The following is a 19,470-nucleotide window of genomic DNA, read 5'->3' on the forward strand; positions in this document are numbered from 1 at the left end:
AAACATGTAAATCCAATAAGGGCAGAGTATGTCAGTTGATTCCTTTGTGTTCTACTGCAGCTTCCCAGAGTGTTTTAAAGAACAACTAGAGCGCTAACAGATTAGTGCTGCAGAAAGAAAAATTAGGGCACATTTTGAGTGACTTCTCAAATCCTCTTCTATTTCATAAAAAAATTCTGACATGCAGACTGAAACATGTACTTTGAATACCAGCAGCAGACTTCCCTGGTGAGCAGTAGCTTTACTATAGTGATCTAATGAGCAACTAGAGTGCTAACATTCTGAATTTATGGCAAATGTGTGACACATCTAAATGCCTTCTTGATGAAATCAAAGTAAAAAACTGAACGTATTCCTACTGAGGAGACTGTAGTAAATGAGTAAATTAGGAAACTTCATACCAAATAAGTCTCCCAAGATGGCCACCAGAGACAAAAGAGCCCAAATGTAGCCCAAGTATAGCCCAATGACAAAATGTCCCAGAGTATTCTAAATGACAGCTAGAGCGCTGACAGTCTTACATATGACAAAAGTATGGCACACCTGAAGCCATCTTGATTGGAATAAAGTGTTAACACTTAAAACATTTAATTTGCAAAGGAACAATATGAGGGGGTTCATTTTGCCATAGAAATTATGATTAATGCTGCAGAAAGAAAAATTAAGGCACTTTTTGACTTCTCAAATCCTCTTCTATTTAATTAAAAAATTCTGACATGCAGACTGAAACATGCACTTTGAAGACCAGCAGCAGACTTCCCTGGTGAGCAGTAGATTTACTACAGTGATCTAATGAGCAACTAGAGTGCTACCATTCAGAATTTATAGCAAATGTGTGATACATCTGAATGCCTTCTTGATGGAACTAAGTAAACAAGCATTGAACATGCAATAGGTCTCACCCTCATTTAAGTTAAAGCAATTCTGTTTGTAATTAGGTGGCTTTTTAGCTTTACTTGTATTAGTGTTTTTCAAATTTTCATGTACATAACATGCATATGTATGCGTATATGTATATGTATGCATGCATTTATATTTGTATTTATATGGATATGCAGATTATATATATGTTTATATATGTATGTATATATATACACATACATATATATATAAATGCATATGCATATATATGCATATATATATATGCATATGTGTGCGTGTAGAGAGAGGTAGAGGTGTAGAGGTAGATGCAGAGAGGTAGAGAGTAGTAGAGAGAGAGGTAGAGTGAGGTAGAGAGGTAGAGAGTGGAGAGTCAGTAATAGAGAGTAGAGAGTGAGTAGTAGAGAGTAGTAGAGAGTAGTAGAGAGAGTAGCAGAGAGTAGCAGGGAGTGAGTAGTAGAGAGTAGTAGAATGAGTAGTAGAGTGAGTAATAGAGAGTAGTAGAGCGAAAGTAGTAGAGGGTGAGTACTAGAGTGTAGTAGAGAGTGAGTAGTAGAGTGAGTAGTGTAGAGTGAATAGTAGAGATTAGTAGAGAGTAGTAGTAGAGAGAGTAGTAGAGAGTGAGTAGAAGAGAGTAGTAGAGAGTGAGTAGTAGAGAGAGAGTGAGTAGTAGAGCGTGAGTAGTAGAGAGAATAGTAGAGAGCAGTAGAGTAGTAGAGAGTGAGTAGTAGAGAGTGAGTAGTAGAGTGTAGTGGAGTAGTAGAGTGTGAGTAGTAGAGAGTAGTAGAGTGTGAGAAGTAGAGTGAGTATTAGAGAGAAGTAGAGAGTAGTAGAGAGCAAGTAGTAGAGAGCAAGTAGTAGAGAGTGTGTAGTAGATAGTGAGTAGTAGAGAGTAGTAGAGAGTGAGTAGTAGAGAGTGAGTAGTAGAGAGTACTTGAGAGCGAGTAGTAGAGAGTAAGTAGTGGAGAGTGAGAAGTAGAGAGTAGTAGAAAGCGAGTAGTAGAGAGTGAGAAGTAGAGAGTAGTAGAGAGTGAGTAGTAGAGAGTGAGTAGTAGAGAGAGAGTAGTAGAGAGAGAGAAGTAGAGTAGTAGAGAGTGAATGGTAAAGAGTAATAGAGAGTGGTAGAGTGAGTAGTAGAGAGTGAGTAGTAGAGAGTAGTAGAGTGAGTACTAGAAATTGGGTAGTAGAGAGAGAGAGTAGTAGATAGTGAGTAGTAGAGTAGTAGAGAGGGAGTGGTAGAGAGTAGTAGCATGAGTAGTAGAGAGTATTAGAGAGTAAGTAGTAGAGAGTGAGTAGTAGAGAGTAATATTAGAGAGAAGTAGTGAGTAGTGGAGAGTAGTAGAGAGTGAGTAGTAGAGAGTAGGAGAGAGTAGTAGAGAGAGTAGCAGAGAGTGAGTAGTAGAGAGTAGTAGAGTGAGTAGTAGAGTGAGTAGTAGAGAGTAGTAGAGCGAGAGTAGTAGAGAGTGAGTACTAGAGAGTAGTAGAGAGTGAGTAGTATAGTGAGTAGTGTAGAGTGAGTAGTAGAGATTAGTAGAGAGAAGTAGTAAAGAGAGTAGTAGAGAGTGAGTAGTAGAGAGTAGTAGAGAGTAGTAGAGAGTGAGTATTAGAGAGAGTGAGTAGTAGAGAGTGAGTAGTAGAGAGAGTAGTAGAGAGCAGTAGAGTAGTAGAGAGTGAGTAGTAGAGAGTGAGTAGTAGAGCGTAGTGGAGTAGTAGAGAGTGAGTAGTAGAGAGTAGTAGAGAGTGAGAAGTAGAGTGAGTATTAGAGAGTAGTAGAGAGTAGTAGAGAGCAAGTAGTAGAGAGCAAGTAGTAGAGAGTGTGTAGTAGATAGTGAGTAGTAGAGCATAGTGGAGTAGTAGAGAGTGAGTAGTAGAGAGTAGAAGAGAGCAAGTAGAGAGCAAGTAGTAGAGAGTGTGTACTAGATAGTGAGTAGTAGAGAGTAGTAGAGAGAAGTAGTAGAGAGAGTAGTAGAGAGTGAGTAGTAGAGAGTAGTAGAGAGTAGTAGAGAGTGAGTATTAGAGAGAGTGAGTAGTAGAGAGTGAGTAGTAGAGAGAGTAGTAGAGAGCAGTAGAGTAGTAGAGAGTGAGTAGTAGAGAGTGAGTAGTAGAGCGTAGTGGAGTAGTAGAGAGTGAGTAGTAGAGAGTAGTAGAGAGTGAGAAGTAGAGTGAGTATTAGAGAGTAGTAGAGAGTAGTAGAGAGCAAGTAGTAGAGAGCAAGTAGTAGAGAGTGTGTAGTAGATAGTGAGTAGTAGAGCATAGTGGAGTAGTAGAGAGTGAGTAGTAGAGAGTAGAAGAGAGCAAGTAGAGAGCAAGTAGTAGAGAGTGTGTACTAGATAGTGAGTAGTAGAGAGTAGTAGAGACTGAGTAGTAGAGAGTGAGAAGTAGAGAGAGTAGTAGAGAGTAGTAGAGTAGTAGAGAGTGAGTAGTAGAGAGTAGTAGAGAGTGAGTAGTAGAGAGTAGTAGAGAGAAAGTAGTAGAGAGTGAATAGTAGAGAGTGAATAGTAGAGAGTGAGTAGTAGAGAGTGAGTAGTAGAGAGTAGTAGAGTGAGTAGTAGAAAGTGGGTAGTAGAGAGAGAGAGAGTAGTAGAGAGTGAGTAGTAGAGTAGTAGAGAGTGAGTGGTAGAGAGTAGTAGCATGAGTAGTAGGGAGTATTAGAGAGTAAGTAGTAGAGAGTGAGTAGTAGAGAGTAATAGTAGAGAGAAGTAGTGATTAGTAGAGAGTAGTAGAGAGTGAGTAGTAGAGAGTAGTAGAGAGTGAGTAGTAGAGAGAGTAGTAGAGAGTAGTAGAGAGTAAGTAGTAGAGAGTGAATAGTAGAGTAGTAGAGAGTGAGTAGTAGAGAGTAGTAGAGAGTGAGTAGTAGAGAGTGAGTAAGAGAGAGTAGTAGTGAGTGAGTAGTAGAGAGTGAGTAGTAGAGAGAGAGTACTAGAGAGCAGTAGAGAGTGAGTAGTAGATAGTGAATAGCAGAGAGTAGTAGAGTAGTAGAGAGTGAGTAGTAGAGAGTAATAGAGTAGTAGAGAGTGAGTTATCTGGTTATCTGGCTCTAAAACAGCTCTGCTGACCTTGTTCCCTCCCTCTAAAGCAGCTCTGCTGAGCTGGTTCTCTGGCTCTAGAGCAGCTCGGCTGACCTGGTTCTTAGGCTCTAGAGCAGCTCTGCTGACCTGGTTCTCTGGCTCTAAAGCAGCTCTGCTGACCTGGTTCGATGGCTCTAAAGCAGCTCTGCTGACTTGGTTCTCTGGCTCTAGAGCAGCTCTGCTGACCTGGTTCTCTGGCTCGAAAGCAGCTCTGCTGACCTGGATCTCTGGCTCTAAAGCAGCTCTGCTGGCCTAGTTCTCTGGCTCTAAAGCAGCTCTGCTGACATGGTTCTCTCCCTCTAAAGCAGCTCTGCTGACCTGGTTTTGCTGGCAATACAGCAGCTCTGCTGACCTGGTTATCTGGCTCTAGAGCAGCTCTGCTGACCTAGTTCTTAGGCTCTAGAGCAGCTCTGCTGACCTGGTTCTCCCGGCTCCACAACAGCTCTGCTGACCTGGTTCTCTGGCTCTAAAGCAGCTCTGCTGACCCGGTTCTATGGCTCTAAAGCAGTTCTGCTGACCTGGTTCTCTGGCTCTAGAGCAGCTCTGCTGACCTGTTCCCTTGGCTCTATAGCAGACCTGCTGCTCTGGTTGTCTCCCTCTAAAGCAGCTCTGCTGACCTGGTTCTCTCGCTCTAAAGCAGCTCTACTGACCTGGTTTCTCTGGCTCTACATCAGCTCTGCTGACCTGGTTCTCTGGCTCTAGAGCAGCTCTGCTGACCTGGTTTCCCTGGCTCTACAGCAGCTCTGCTGACCTGGTTCTCGGCCTCTAGAGCAGCTCTGCTGACCTGGGTCTCTGGCTCTAAAGGAGCTCTGCTTACCTGGTTCTCTGGCTCTAGAGCAGCTCTGCTGACCTGGTTCTCTGGCTCTAAAGCAGCTCTGCTGACCTGGTTCTCTCCCTCTAAAGCAGTTCTGCTGACCTGGTTCTCTGCCTCTAGAGCAGCTCTGCTGACCTGGTTCTATGGCTCTAAAGCAACTCTGCTGACCTGGTTCTCTGGCTCTAGAGCAGCTCTGCTGCCCTGGTTCTCTGGCTGTAAAGCAGTTCTGCTGACCTGGTTCTCTCCCTCTAAAGCAGCTCTGCTGACCTGGTTTCTCTGGCTCTATAGCAGCTCTGCTGACCTGGTTCTCGGCCTCTAGAGCAGCTCTGCTGACCTGGGTCTCTGGCTCTAGAGCAGCTTTGCTGACCTGGGTCTCTGGTTCTAGAGCAGCTCTGCTGACCTGCTTCTTAGGCTCTGGAGAAGCTCTGCTGACCTGGTTCTCTGGCTCTACAACGGCTCTGCTGACCTGGTTTCTCTGTCTCTACAGCACCTCTGCTGACCTGGTTCTCTGCACTCATGATGCACGCACCCGACTTCGCGAAAATATATTTAAAAATAATATAAGTTTATTTTAAGTACAAATATGTTATTTTTATGACTATCTTAGATAATCTCTTGCCCTAATATGTATATGAAAGACACATATATATCATTTTGGAACATAACATTTTTTTGCGGGAGTTGCGCACCCAGCGCGCCCCAACACATATATGACATCACGCGGGACCTGCCACCAAACAAGCATCTCGTACCGTAATGCGCATGTGTCACGAATGCGCGGGAGCAGGAGTCGCGGACTGGTCACATACCAATCGCGCACATCGCGTAATATTAAATGTATATGATGTAACTGCAAAACACGCAGCCGTCGCACACCGCACGTGGATCCTTGACGACTTTTCTTAAATAGCGGCTAGAATCTGTGCACCCACCATGATGTGTATGCTTTGAGTGCGCGAATCCGAAAAATAATTAGAAAAAACATTTTTTGAAAAGAAAATAATATAAATATATGAAAATAATTTTTTAATGTTTTTTTATGCAATTTTCAGAAAAATATATAATGTTATTTAATGAATAAAATATTTATAAATGAACAGTTAAAAAACTGTAGAAAATCATTCCAAAATAATAGGTATAACTACTATCACACTTAAAAATTAGCATTTAAAAAACCTTTGAAATTCATTGAAAAAAAACATAGGTTTCAGAGACGTTATAGTTAGAAATTAGCATTTAAAAAACCTTAGAAATTCACAGAAAAAACCATAGGTTTCAGGGGGGTTATAGTTAGCTGGCCATTTCACTCGTACAAAACCATAGAAATTCCTCCGTTATAGTTAGTTCTGCTAACTATATCTCGCGCGCCCGCAATGCACTGCTGATGATGTCACATATTGCATAATTCATGACATGGTCAGTGACATCACTGATGACATCTCAAATGACATCACAGATGACATCACAGATGACATCATCCATGTGACAATCTGATAACCCTCATCATACACTAGTATAACCTTTCATCACTCACTGTGAAATACAGAGTACCATATTTGAAACCATTGACACACTAATACCAGTTCCTACATACCCACTCACTGATTCCTAAGTCTACACACACAACTACCCATTCAACAACAGAATTATATATACATGCAGTCACTAATTAATAGGACACTATCAAATGCACTTATACACATATATAGACATTGACACATCAGCAGTCATCTTAGTCGGTTATGCAGTCATCCTACTCACTCATGAAAAAAATTGATCACACTTACATTTACTCACTTACACAATTATCCAACACATCATTTATTCAAACATATAGTAACTCATAGTTAATATGTTAAAAAATCACCATTATAATTATACTCTCATTCATATAGTTACTCTCACAATCACTGATTCTTACACATACTTATTTATATACACCAACTCTCACATACAATGCCTTTTATTTTTTTACTTTGTTGAAGATGTACAACTAAAACATATATTCGCTCACCAACACACAAATAAATACACTCAGTCACCCAAACATGCACTCTTAAACCTATGCACCTAGTTAATCAACCATTCACACATCTATTCATAGAGTTACACACACACCATCCAACCACACACAAATTCAGTGTCCCATACAAATACTCACCCAACTAATCAATAACTAATATATACACTCATGTAGTTAGTGACCAACTGATGCAGCATGTTATACAACAGAGACAGTGATGCACACATTCACATACTTTAGTTATTAATCCATGTATTAAGTGGGACACTTTTAATTACTCACTTAAACAGACAGTCAGACAGCTACAAAATCCTCCAGACAGTTATATATACACTCAAACTTCAATACAGATTGGTATATATATATAATACATAATTACATTTCAAAGTAAACTACATTCACTGGATGATGTCATCAGTGATGTCATCAGTGATGTCACTAACCATGTCATGAATGATATTCCGGAAGTGCTTCGTGCATTAAAAGCGAGTAAGAACGGGAAGGCTCCGGGACCTGATGGGGTGCCTACGGACCTATTTAAGTATAATACAGATCTCCGGGCCCCAATATTGACCAGGGTGTTCATGGCTGTAACAGAGAAGGGCCTGCTGGAATCCTGGACTAGATCCATCATGGTGCCTATATTTAAAAAAGGAGATCGGCAAGAGGTATCCTGCTATCGCCCAATCTCACTGCTGGATTCTCTGGGCAAGGTTGTGGGTAGAGTGGTGCTCGAGCGTCTCCAGCGGTGGGCGGAGGATGGTGGGGTCCTCTCCGATCTCCAATTCTGATTCCGGGAGGGCTTTGGCACAATAGAACAGGCCCTGAATCTATCAATGATGGTGAGCAAATACGTACACACAAAACGGGGCAAGCTATACATGGTCTATGTAGACCTGTCCGCTGCCTTTGATTGCATTTCCCATGTTAAGCTCTGGTCAGTTTTGTCACAATTAGGAGTTGACGCCCCCCTCGTAGATTTTTTGAGGGAGCTCTATTCCAAGGCATCCGCCAGGGTACGATTCGGTGTAAAAGGCGAATTGTCTGCGTCGTTTGGAGTAGAGCGTGGGGTTCGCCAAGGTTGTGTCCTGGCCCCCTTTCTCTTCTCACTGTATACAAATGGTCTGGAGGTGGAGATGTTGAGGGGGGGCCAGGATCGTCCGCAGGTAAAAAAACGTCCAATCCCTGCTCTGCTCTACGCGGACGATGCCGTGATCCCGGCTCGTACCCCACGCGAACTACAGAAGGCTTTGGATAGTTATGCAGACTTTATGGGGAACCTTGATTTACATATAAACATAAAAAAGACATATGTAATGGCAGCAGGTACAGGGAAAAAACGGGTCAAAGATATATTTCTCAGTAAACAAAAACTTGAAGTTACGGCCCATTATCCCTATTTAGGCATCATGATAGACGACAAGTTGAATTGGAAAGCCGCAGTTGAGGCACGAAAACATTCTTTCATGAGAGCCATTGCTGCACTTATAAGTTTCTCCCAGAGGCTGGGTAAAAGGTCCCCGGTAGAACTGTTAAAAATCTATAGTGCTAAATGCCAGGCAATAGCCCTGTACGGGGCGGGAGTATGGGGGCACGCTGACACAAGTGCCCTGCAGGTGGCAGAAAACAAGTTTTTAAGGTTCCTCTTAGCGGCACCCAAACGCATCTCCACATTAGCATGTCACATGGAACTGGGGATCCCGTATTTAGGGGACTTGGTAAAAATTCAACCACTTCTTCTTTGGCGACGAATATGGATCTCTGAAAAGAACCTATTAACTAAACAAATCTTGACAGACTGTATGTTACTAGATTACTCAGTGAAAATTAGTTGTCTCCTCTATGTGCGAAACTGTCTAACTGACTTATGGTTAGAGTCTTACTATACATTACCTGAGACAATCTGTGAGATCTCAAGGAAAGATCTGAAAGCAAGGGCATTGAGCCATTTAGAAATTTTAAGGCTCACGAATGAAGCAATTAAAGCTTCTGCCCAACACGTAATTGCGGTCCAGACCACCCTGCTAATCCAGCCTTACCTGACACTTGATCTCAAAGTTTTTGAGAGACTTCTTTTGACGAGATTCAGGTTGAATCTTTTCCACTGATTAGTCGCTTTTCCTGTAAGAAACAGTTGGGACCCAATTCTTTCGCCATGCCGCTGCGATGAAATATCAGAACAGACGACTATACACACTGTCCTGTTCTGTAAGTTCTATCATGGTCACCGCAAACTCTGGTTATTACCTCTGTTGAAATTTTGGGGCTTTAGGCGTTGTCGCCCGGCTATGTTACGACTCTGTTTCTAGATTCTGAATGTATCTGCTATCATGTCGTCAATGTTCTTAGACACCGCCCAGTGTCAGTTTGCAAAGCTTGCTGGTACCTGAAGAGCCCCAGTATTCCTTCCGTGAGGTGCTCTGCGCTGCCAAGCTTTGCAAACTGCCACTGGGCGGGTGCAAAGAACATTATAAAAGTGCCCATCATGCTCTGCGTGTGTCTTTTATCCTGCCTTTGAAAAAGTGAACGATTTCACGAAACGCATCAGGCAATTGTATCTCTGCGAAGTGCCGGTTTTCCTTGTTTTGGCTTCCAGAATAAAGACACGATAAGAAATCCTACCTGTGTGTGGCTGGTCCAATGGGGGTAACTCTTTTGAATGGATTAATTATGGCTGACCCAGCCGTGGACTCAGCCCCACCGCAGAGTGCTAGCGGCCCGTAGATGATGCCAGATGGTGGTTTTCAGGACAGGAGGTTCGTGTTGGAAGTTCCTAAGTGCAACCAGGAACAGCAAGACTTTCTGCAGACCCACTGGGGTTTTAATATCCGATTTTGGCAGTGTAGAGCACCTCACGGAAGGAATACTGTGGCACTTCAGGTACCAGCAGGCTTTGCAAACTGCCACTGGGCGGGTGCTAAGAACATTATAAAAGTGCCCTACCTGTGTGTGGCTTGTCCAATGGGGGTAACTCTTTTGAATGGATATATATATATATAAAATATATATTTAACATTTTTATATGTTTGTTTCGCTAATAACTTTAGGACACTTTGGTGAATTTTCCACAAAATAAGTTCTTCCAACTCAGCTTCTTTCTGAAACGTGTTAGGATGATCTGTCAAATGGGACCAGGAAAGAGGCATATCCTAAGAATACATTTCCTATGCAATTTCCTTTAGAAGTAAAGTGTGCTTTTGCGATCTGATATAAATCTTTTCAGTGTTTTGTGAGAAATTAAGGCTTAATAGTTATGTATATCTGGATTTCTGGTTATGCAGGTCTCCGTTGGGACTACTGCGAGACTGCAAATTAAAAAAACATAACAGAGCGTTCTGTTTGCTGATATGCCTCCTCACAAGTAAGCAATCTGATTGGCTGGCTGCAACATGATGATACATGTTGTGGCTGTCATTACAGGAGACAAGACTCTCGTGTTCCATCAGTACTCTTGTAGAATCCAGAGACGCCTCCTAGCACCACCCTATCCCTGTGATCCCACAAGTCTGCTGCAGGGCCCGTTGTAGTCTCGCTGGAGTACTGCAGGAGCAAATTAAAAGAAAAAATATGTGGGGTGGGTCACAATGTGCTATGAATCTAGATTGTCCTGGAAAGGAGGGAAACTTGTACCACACTTTAAGCATCCACCATAAAACTAGCCTCCAAATAGTATATTAGTAGTAATTCATGAACTTAATATCTGAATGCTTCAATTCACTCCCTCGTTTGTGGACAAGTACATTTCCTTTCAGTAGCATGCTGTCTTCTGTAAACAACACTTTCAGCATGACAAAGAGCTCCCTTTTTCTTTCTGATGCCTCCATGTTTTATCCCCTTGTAGGTTTGCCAGTTAATTACGATAGCGGACTCGGAATGAAGGATTTTCTTTAGATTTATTTTGTTACTTTGGATGCATATCAACCATATTTTCTTGGAGTAAAGGTTTGATAAAGATTCTGCCATATTGTTGGCAGACTTTCCATTCAGAATTGAGGTAATTTTGCATAGGACCGTTTAGTTTATTTACTGCTAATTATCGGTGGAGCTGAAGTCTGTTGGACTTTCAGACCTACCAACTCACATGGTGCCAAAAGTAGATTTCTAGATCGTCTTTTGATGCTTTGAACAACTGATGCCCATTACGGGGTGTGAAAAACACCAGAACATTGGCACCAGCCTCAGTAAGATTTCCTTTTATATATTTGAATGAGGGGGACTGGTGGGGAAAGCCAAAAGAATCTCTTAGGTACTTCTCATGATAAAGCCCCAACTTCTCCTCATATACTGATTTGGTTTTAGTTGGCAGGTCTGGAGTTTGTATAGCAAACTTCCACCAATCTTATTAAGCACTAAAGAAGCAGACATTATACCATTAACCAACATTCTGTGACAAAAACAATGCAGTTTCCTTTGTTTCCCTTTTCTAAATAGGGCCAATAGAAGTAAATGAGTCTATTATTAATCATGCCTATGTTTGGAAGTTGTGTAGTAACTTTCTTCACACAAACTGTAGATTAGAGATATCTTTATTTACAATACGTCTATACAGCAGGGGCCCCCAGGGTAACTGACATTCATGGAATACAGCTCCTCATGGCATTGCCACATTCCATGACATACTAACAATCCAAACACTACATCACCACATTTCTCCCCTTTTTACGAAGAGAAACTTCAACCTAAAATGTTGAAAATCATTTCTTAAACTCACATATAATATAGTAGCACTTCCCCCCACTGATTTTTTTGAAAAAGACAAAAAAAACTAGGGACCATAGTTACCGGTTTGGTGTCGCTGGGCAGCACAGCAAGTTATCTTGCTGTACTGCCCTGCACCACAGGGAAATGGCAGGATTGCTCCATATTTATCCAATACAGTGCATTCTTGTCCTTTCACCCTGCGCTGGCGCTATTTTGGCAGCCTAGCGCCAATAGAGGCACTCTTTTACCATAGTGCAAGGCTGCCTGTGATACAAGCAGGATTGTTTTGGTGCAGGAAGGGCCACATTCTACTTGTGGAAGATCAGTGAAAATACTCAACATTAGTCTTTGGAAGACTGCTGCAGCAGAAGGCATGCCAAGCGGCATGATACAAAATTGCAAGACACCTTCAGGTGGGATGAAAGCAGTCAAATACCAATATTCCTTGTCCAGCTCCACCTGATATTATGCTGCTCTTAAATCCAGTTTAGTAAACCAGCTAGAAGGTCCTATATTTATGATCAGGTCTTTGATTCTCTGTACTGGGAAGTTTTCCACCCAAATGGCTCCATTGTCACTTCTCAAATCCACACACAGTCTAACCTTTTCTTTGCCAACACTATTGGGGACAACAATGGTGTTGCTACCACCTTTTCAATAATCTCTTACTCACACGTTTCTTTTAACATTTCAGAAAGATCTTTTCTCACACTTAGATGAATAGTGTGTAACTTGTGCTTCACAGCTGGCACACTTGTTTAACTTTTATGGTATAAGTGCAATTTATTATCTTTCCTAAATTTGTTTTGATAATCTTACAGATTTTTTCTTCGCAAAAGTCTACTGTGTCACGTACTGATCCAATTCTCCTCTTTTCAATGTTACGGACTGGTCTAAACCTGGTCTTACTGTCATCTCGAACTACGCCTGGTGTACACATCCTAGCACATTGATACCTTTTCTCGCCACATACACCTTTCCTTTAATGGACTCCCCTAAAGTTTTAATGGTAGCCCAAAAGTAACCAATTAAATCCACTCTGCTTCCATCAAAAGCTACCATAAGAATGTCAAGTGGGGATAAAAGTCTACCTGACCAGATCTTGTTGTACTTTTCTGGTGAAACAATGGTGATGCAAGCCCTTGTGTCAACTAACAGTTTTATCACCTTCCCCTTGATCATAACTTCAATATCTGGATTGGCAATATGTTCCCCTTCTTCGGTGGCTTCATATGTCACTCCCAAGACCAACTCCTTGCATTTATCATGTTTATCCTCCATTTTGTCATTAGATTCCTCACTGAGTACACAGCGAACACTGCTATTCTTCCCACTTCAACACAGTCTGAAAAAAATTAACAATCTTTCTGCACTTCTTACATTGTTGACCCTGAGCTGCACAGTTCTTAAATGAAGATACGTGAACTGGAGAAGCACATTTATAACAACACACTTTATTTGACTGGCGCAACAACATATTTGATCTACCCAACCCTCTACCTCTTTTGTTTTTGGTGATCGATTTACCAATTACAGCTCCTGAAACTGTAACTTTGGCAAAGTATTCCTCTAATAACTTTGCATCCTCACAAGATCCGTCAATACTTTTAGCTATATTTATAGCTTTGTCCAAAGAAGGATTTTTACTTGCCAATAATTGCTCTTGTATCTTCTTTCAACTAAACCTCACTACCAGTTTATCTTTAATTATTTCAGAAGTGAAATTATCAAATTACCATTTAGTTGCTAGAATTTTCAACACTGTGATATATGTGTCGATGCTCTCATAGGGTTTTGTACCCTCATGAAAAACCTGTACCTGTGCACTACTATATTTATTGCTTAGGAAAAGTACTTATCTAGATGAGCCCCAGTTGTATCAAATTCATCAAGATCCGCATCACCTGTGGATTCAAATTCATTTAGAGGATCATATACATTTTGGTCCTTAACACCAAAATAGTAATACATTAGTCTTTATTTTCTTTTCAGGTCTGAAATTTTGTGCATCAATTTCACCTTAATATGCTTCAAAGGATCTTAATCATAAAGCATACACTCCAGTGGTGGATCATCAGGATCATGTAAGAAAGGAGCAAGAGGAGGGACATCCTGCATTTTCTTGAATGTATGTAAAAAATACAAGGATGAAGAATATAATAGTTAAAAAAAATATATATAAATTAGAACAACCTATTTTAGGCTTGACAGTAGTATGTCACTGGCAATAAATATGTCACTCCTGAGTCTCAACTATTGTGCAAATCGCGGAATGTTAGATGATAAATAATTTCCACAGACAATATTTCTAAGACGTCTTGCAAACCGCGGAATGAAGAATGTTTTGAATCCACAAAATGTATAAAATAGTGTGCAAATCACTTATTGACTAGAGCGTGAAAATCGCTGGTTGCCAAGTAAGATCCATAAGAATGTGTGCAAATCACTGAATGTTGATCTGCACAGTGGCTATGGCTTAATCAGCTGCAATTCACTGGTTGCCAAGTATTAGCCTCAAGTCTCTTTTCTAGTTTTTGAAGTGTAACATACAGTAGTCCTATTTCTATGTTCACTTTTAACATAGAGTGTTGGGGTGAGGAAGCAGTCAGAAGAACTCTACTGGCCATCGTCAGTGCTCTTGTTAACGGAGTAAGTAATCTCTGTTTAATTAAGATAAACAGTTAAATTGGCATCTTGTTTATTCTGGCTTGGGCTGATGCAGACCACAGCTGCTTGCTCCCCTGTTTATTCCGATGCCGTCTGATACAGACTCCAGCTATGCGCGCACACTGCACTGACAAACCTGCATGTGCAGACACACCTGCTTGTGGTCACTGTTTAAAATAGAGCTCACATTTCACTGAAGGTCTTTGGGCAAGAATTTACAGGAAAAATGAATCTGATTAAAGTCTAGGGTGGATGAGAGACTGCGCAAAGTTTGTAAGAAGCAGCGCCTCTCACTTTCCATACAACACCCATAAAACACTGCCCTTTACCTTCTTCCTTGTTGTTCTTTGTCACCATCTGGCCCCGGCGATGATATACTTGCTCAGGCTCTGTTCTCCGCTCGTCACCACAATATTGTAGTAACGTTTTTCACATGAATTGTAGTTGAGAGTTATATTTATTAACCATCAAGATATGTCTATACAGCAGGGGCCCCTTGGGGGGTAACTGAAATACATGGAATGCAGCACCTCATGACATCGTTGCATTCCAAGACATGCCAACAATGCAAACACTACATCACCACAAGTTGTTTAATATAAATGGATGGTTCTGTAAAGAAGGTGCTTAGATTCAACGTTATAGATCATTGCCATAACATGGGTATCCTAGGGGCCACTTTACAGAAGCTTTATAACTTTTATAATAAACAAGACAAATGCATTTGCATCAATCAGAGGAAAACATTTTGCGCAAATATGAAGAGTACAGAGGGTGAAACCACAAGCAGTATATGTATTTCATAGAAGTGCAAAGTGTAGTTTCAAAAACAAATGCTGTATAACCGCTTGCTTACAATTTATTGGCAGCACGTCGGTGCTGACAGCGGCTTTTGAAGCTGGCAGGAGATTAGCGCTTCCAATAGGTTCCAGGCAAGCGGTCATTCAGAATTTTTAAACTAAACTTTGTACTTCTATATTTTGTTGATAATACCTTTTATCCTAATGGTGCCGCCTTCAAGCTTTCTGGTCAACGTGCAGTGGATGCATGCAATGGGCACATCGACGGTGCGCCAAAAGCAAGTCCATCCACAGCCTTCCATACTAGACCATCACCAGGAGCCAGGACCTTTGCTCCTTTTACACCAGAGGTCAGTTGCCTTTCTGGAATTACCTATTCTTCAGAAGTCTTACATAAAAATGATGACTTGTACAGCCCCTCTACCCCTTATCGGTACACAGTGCAAAAGTTGTTTTCCATCCTACTTAGAAGGCCCTGTATCCTGTCTAAAATGTAAATGTCATTGCCTTCATGACTTGGCTACAGACAAGCTCATGATAACACAGCCAGATAACTAATACATACATAGGTCAGCCCACACTTCCAAAGATTCACTTAGAAGAAATTTTCCTCCTACAAGCTCTCATGCTCCCAAACATCTTGACAGCCTTCTCTGTAATGCCAGGTCTTTGCCTAAACCTGCGATTGAACTCTGGAACTTGTTTTCCTCGCTGTCACCAGAGGTTGGTTTTCTTCCTAAAACGTGGTTGAATTCCACCACCGTACCAGTAATTATGCTGGCACTCCCTGAAAATTATTGCATGCTTAGACTTGACAGAGAAGGCAGGAGACAGGTGTCGTTATTGCCATTGGTTTTAAAGGCTCAAAGTCACTGTCATAGCTGCATTACATACTGATTGGGCTGAGTTATGTATTGTTAAACTTGAACTCTCCCATAAGAACTGCTGGAAAGGCGCTCTAGTATATCTCCCTCTAGGACCTAAAAAAGTTTTTAACCAGTGCCTAATGGAACATATTGCAACCCATGCTCTAGCATCTCAACAGTTTCTATTGTTGGGGGATTTTAACTATCATGGTGAAGACTGTCTATATGCTGAAGTAGCACAGCTTATTTGTGATTTAGAAACGCTTGGCTTACACCAAAAATTCAATGGTCCAACTCATGTCAAGGGGCACATGCTGGATTTATTTTTTATGAAAACTGGCCCTGATTCAAAAATATCACAGAACGCAGCGCAGAAGTCAAAAATCCTGTTCTTCATTGTGTAACAGGGAGGGAGCAGAAGAGCACCATATCTACAGAGATTTGGCTCTCTGCTCCCCTCTCCCTTGAGATTTCAGCTGCCCAGGCACATACCATAGCGCCATAGTGCTAGGATACGTGCCTGAGTCTACCATAGGTTTTGTACTGAAAGGGTACTTTCCAGTACAAAATACTATGCTTAGTCACAGTGCTTTAAATGGGCCGGTACTCACCGGTATGGAGTACTGGCACTTTTTAATTTTCGCCCCTTGAGTGCCGTAACTTCTCCTAGGGCAAGGAGAGTACCGGTACTCATGGGGGCCTTGCCTAGACACAGGTGGTGCTCCTCGCATTTTCTCGTGCCTCGGCAGCACTTTTCACACGACCGGCTCTGATTCTGCAATCCTGAGCTGAGATCGCACAGGGAGCGCCAGAACAGGTGCTCTTGTTACTTGGACACAGCAATCTTGTGGTGCTTCTCTGCAACTTTTCCACCAGCTGTGAGGTGACAGGGTGTTTTGCTTACCCTTTGAACATGCACAGTAGGAGTTGAGAGTCCACCATAAAACTAATGGACGAGGGCGTGGGGCGCATTCTTCAGAGCAGTACAGCTTTTTAGCATGCCATTGTTTTGAATGACTGCAAATGTTAGTTCATTAACAATTTAAATTAGGCATTTTTAAAAGAATGTAAATCTCCGCCCTTGCCGCCAATTTTATGATTACCCTCAAACACAAAAACACCTTAAAGGCAACCTATTTTGTTTTGGTTAGGTGTATTTAAACTGCTTGTTTCATATGGGAAATCATGCATAATCCAAATGCGACAGGCAGCTCCATGGAATGCCTTAGACTTTCAGACAGTTCTAGAGTTTAGCTGGTAATGCTTTTACATGCTGGGACTCGTAGTCCCCCTTTCTCATTATAAGTAACGGTTTCAAAAAATTCAAGCATGCAAAGCTTTGATGGCAAAATTCAGAGACGGTTTTGAACATGCCCTTATTAGTAAATGCTTTATAAATGATTATTAAGGTCATAACCATTGGACAGATACTTCCGATTTTCTTACAATGCACTTGGATTTCTTGCATATAAAGTTTGGTAAGGTTGAAAACTTAGCCCCGCCACTGGCTCTGCCCCTACTCCTGCCCCACACTCCACCCCCCCCAGCCCACCGCTCCTTTTGGTGAGTACCTGCACTTATTTTTTCCATTTAAAACACTTCTTAGACACACGTTAAAACTTTTCCTACTTTCTAAGTGTGCGGCACGTTGCAGCAGGCATGCAAAGTAGGAAAACTAAGGAGAAATAAAAACATTTCTCCTTTTTAATGCCTTATTTCAAATAGCATTAACGTTTGGTGCTAAACCCCATCTACAATTGTTTGTAGATAGGATTTTTCATCAAAATGCATAAGTGGTTGCATGGGAACGTCCATGTACCATGCACACAAGAAAGTAAGAAGTTCCTCAGTGGATCACCAAAAAGAAATATTTTGATCTATTTGGTTTCCTAAGTGGAGACAGATAGGCAGGTAGTGCTTAAGGAGGAGGGGAATTCCTCCTTGTGGAACTAGGGGGCACTGATACCAAGGACAAGGACTGACATACATTCCTGACATAACGTACCCTCCTACCCGCACCCTTGACACAGCCCCGTAAGGACAGGGACTCTGCAGCAGCATTTTGATATCGCTTCCCACGCCTTGAATTTGACAATTTCTCCTCTGTGTGTTTTTAATCCTTTGCCACATTAAGACATTCCAATACAGATGTCTGTATTCCACTGTAGTTGATGAAGCACAATCCTCAAATTAGTTAGGTGAGTCACATATCACAATTGTTACTTCACCTCCAAGATAATATTTTTACACCACCGACTGTATTTACAGCCAGTTCTTCACCCACAGAGCTTTGCACAGCAAGTCACATGGATGTAATGATATACACTGCTGACTATTTTAATTAATCACTTTTCACGTGCAACAGTATGCACGTGCAGGCACTATTATTGATTAGGCACTAATGATGTTACAACATACAAATTCTAGACTGTGGATTGAACTTGTGGGGTTACCCGCTAGTTCTGAAACAACCTTGTGTCATTTTGATTTATTTCCTATGCAGGTTGTGCCAGCAAACAAATGGGTAACATTCCCGTATCGTCATATAGTGGTAGGTAGGTCCCACCATACCACTTGCGTAGATAGTAACCATCATAGGTCCTGATGAATCGCCACTAGATCACTTTAACTAATCAAGGCATGAAACATGTTGACCCTCTGGGAGTAGAGCGCCTCTAGACTCATTGTAGCTTGACAGTTGCCTACCCTGTGTTTTCTCTTAATCAGACTGGGGTCTCACCAGAATAAATAAAATTCCCCCGGGATCCCCTCATCTGTTTTAACAATTTCACTTACATCTACACTCACTAGGCCCCTCAGCCCCACTGCACCTTTACGGCTGGAACAAAAGATCTCCGATAAAGAGCCCTTTTATGGGAGCCCGTCGGGTATTGCAGCGCCGACCCAACGAGGAGCAGGACCATATGATGAAGCATGACACCTAGCTTGCTGGGTGTGTGAGGGCCCTAGTACCACAAGGAGGAATTCCCTCCTCCTTTAGCACTACCTGCCTATCTGTCTCCACTTAGGAAACCAAATAGCTCAAAATATTTATTTTTGGTGATCCACTGAGGAACTTCATACTTTCTTGTGTGCATCTACTACTTGGGCGCATATGCTGGACCTTATAGATAAGCCCTCAGTCCCTTCATTTTGAATTAACGTCCATGTACCACCCATGTAACTCCCCCTTGAGGCTACGTAACACAAAGCAGTGCTTTGCACTGCTTTGTGTTACTTTTAGGGTACTTTCCAGCGCAAAACAAGTTTTGCACTGGAAAGCAAATTAGGAAAAACATTTTGTGCCGATTAGCTTCACTTTTGTGATGCTAACCCAAAATGATTATGAACCTGCCCTTCTCTATCTTTGACATGCAAACCCCTCCAACCTTTACTCTGGATGGATCACTCTTTGATCTACTTTCACATTCCCAAGCTAAATGGGATTGATAAGATGAACAAAACAAATGTCAAGACACGGGTGGAAAGTAACTCCAGACTTCTTCCCCAATGAATTTGAGTTCACTGTAACTGCAGAGGAGTTAGCGTTAGCAGATTATCACACAGCCTTAAATTCAGCTTTTGATAAGGTAGCTCCTCTTGAATTCTGTGCAAAATATAAACATGGTTCTCATGCACTCTGGTACACAAC

Source organism: Triturus cristatus, chromosome 2_1, assembly GCF_964204655.1.
Source record: "Triturus cristatus chromosome 2_1, aTriCri1.1, whole genome shotgun sequence".
Classification (NCBI taxonomy): Eukaryota; Metazoa; Chordata; class Amphibia; order Caudata; family Salamandridae; genus Triturus; species Triturus cristatus.